The sequence below is a fragment of the Octopus sinensis genome, linkage group LG11 (genome assembly GCF_006345805.1).
Source record: "Octopus sinensis linkage group LG11, ASM634580v1, whole genome shotgun sequence".
NCBI lineage: Eukaryota > Metazoa > Mollusca > Cephalopoda > Octopoda > Octopodidae > Octopus > Octopus sinensis.
The window spans coordinates 30,726,978-30,729,477 of record NC_043007.1 but is presented as its reverse complement, the minus strand read 5'-3'; the positions used below and the strand labels follow the sequence as shown (position 1 = coordinate 30,729,477).

General features: G+C 36.3%; 1 protein-coding gene across 1 annotated transcript in view; it reads right to left on the bottom strand.

The window, feature by feature from the left end:
• The window catches only part of LOC115217586 (neo-calmodulin-like), a 39,616-nt gene that overhangs the window by 28,405 nt on the left and 8,711 nt on the right, over positions 1-2,500 (bottom strand). The window lies entirely within an intron of this gene.

The following is a 2,500-nucleotide window of genomic DNA, read 5'->3' as shown; positions in this document are numbered from 1 at the left end:
GATGTGTAAAAAATAGCTTGAAGTTAGGTTCCTTCTCAAAAAACAAAACACAAAAATAACATCAAACAAGACCTTGTTTGTAAATATATTTGGACCTGGGTTTGCACCCCACTAAGCAAATTTCATTCCCGAGCCAGTGATGGTAAGATCAGCAACCAAACGATTCTAGTGTGTAGCACGATTGCATAATACTATAATTATTCTCGGCAATTTGGTAATATTTTGAATGTCTTGCATCGATCCTAAATACACGAATTATAACGAAATCTACGAGCAATGAACAGAGAAGAACCAACCACAGCACCGGGATGAGAATCTCGTTTCTCCCAAATTCCTTCCTTGCATTTGTCTCATTCTCGCGAATTTTTTGTTTCCATTTCCTGTTCTTGTTTTAAGTTAGCTTCTCTTAAATATATAACTCTCTTGTTTTAATGACGAGGATAACGTGAGATAAGAACGGGATTAGCCATGCGGTCCGTTAAGATTGCCTGGTTTGGAGTTTATGAATTTATCGCAGCTTAGCAATCGGGAAGAACGACGGGAATTCGTCGCTGGGGAATTCTTCGTTGTTGGCAGAGGAATTGGTTAAGTAGGACTGTGTTCTGTGGCACTGTGCACTTTTACTTTGCATGTATGTATGTATGTATGTATGTATGTATGTATGTATGTATGTATGTATGTATGTATGTATGTATGTATGTATGTACGGACGTATATGTGTATGTACGTATACATGTATGTGCATATGTACGTATGAATGTATGTACGTATACATGTATATATGTACCTATGTATATATGTATGCATGTATGTATGTGCGTACGTATGTATGTATGTATGTATGTATGTATGTATGTATGTATGTATGTATGTACGGACGTATGTATGTATGAATGTATGTACGTACGTATGTATGTACGTATACATGTATGTGCATATGTACGTATGTATGTATGTACGCATGTATGTATATATGTACCTATGTATATATGTATGCATGTATGTATGTGCGTACGTATGTATGTATGTATGTATGTACGTATGTATGAGGATGTATATATGTAGCTCTTTCTCTCTCCCTCTCCACACACACACACACATATTCGTTCGTAGCAATTAAAGCAGTATTAATTAAAAATAACAGCCTGTATATGATACTAAACGCAGATATACTATTATAAGCCTGGAAACTGGTGTTTGTCTCGAGAAAACCCGGAAATATGTCGGTAGTACATTGAGGATTTGTGTAAAAGAAAAGGACAATTAAAAGGCGAAACGGAGAGCCGTATTAAAGCAGCTGAAGTTCAAGCGATAAAGACAAACAACATAAGAAAATATGTGTATGAGGGGAAGGAGTCAGAGAAATTGAGCGGTATTTGGTATGAGACACAGGTACACATTGCTACAGAATGTTCCAAGTTGGCTCAGGGAAAATATAAGAACCGGGGGCATGACCAAGTTGTGAAAGTTTTGCCCAGGAAGCTTTGTCAGAAATGAGGATTTGAAGTTGGAGGTACATGGTATGACCATCGGATCGAAAGAATGCTGGGATCGGAGAAATGCAAAAATTTATGGGTCTTTCCTCTTCAAGTGGATTGGATAAGAACCTTCAAAATAATAAACAAGATAACAATAATAAGCGAAGTTGTTTACTATTTGATCCATCACGGCCGTTTGATTCCGGAATTGTAAAAAAAGAGGATGAAAATTAAAAAAAACGTATAACCCCTTAAAATTTGAAATTGCAAGAATTTGAAGTATGAAAACTGTAAATGCTGTGCTCGTGATAATTGGTGCCTTAGGAACTGAGAAATGGTTGAAGGAGATTGGAATGGAATGTTCTGTAGAGCTTCTACAGAAAATTAGACTCTTAGGGATAAGAAATATTTTCAGGAGGGTTTCAAGCACTTGAAAGAATATTGAAAGCTTGTAGATACTTAAGGTTACCTTGGGAGTAATCCGTTACGTACACAAATCCTGCCAAGAATAAGAAACTCGACAAATAGGTCTGTTTGGACAGAGACTTGGAACTTTTCGCCAAGTTTTGTATGAAAAAATCTTATGTCATCAAAGACTGATTTGAAACATTGTCGCCATATCGACGACAAGCGAACATCTTCAGAAGATGTCACAAGTGTCATACGACATATTATGTTAACGCTTTGCTTGACATACGAGATACGCAAGACATATTTCCCTGGCTCTCATGTTTGAAACAATTTAGGATTGTTTATGGCATTTGGTTCACATTCTTTATTGTTTTCAACCATTAGAGTAACTCGAGACTTAAAGGAAAACTTTTATTACTCAAAACGTATGAAAAATTACCAGAAAAATGGCTGAGATTAAAAACAATCACGGACGTTTAGCAGGAACTTACGAAAAGGTTTTGGACAGGGAAACGGTTAAACATAAGCTGGAAGTCTTTTAAACTTGACAGAAATTCTAAAGAAGGTAGGATGACATTGTATGGAATTTTGCCACAATGAGTCTTATAAGT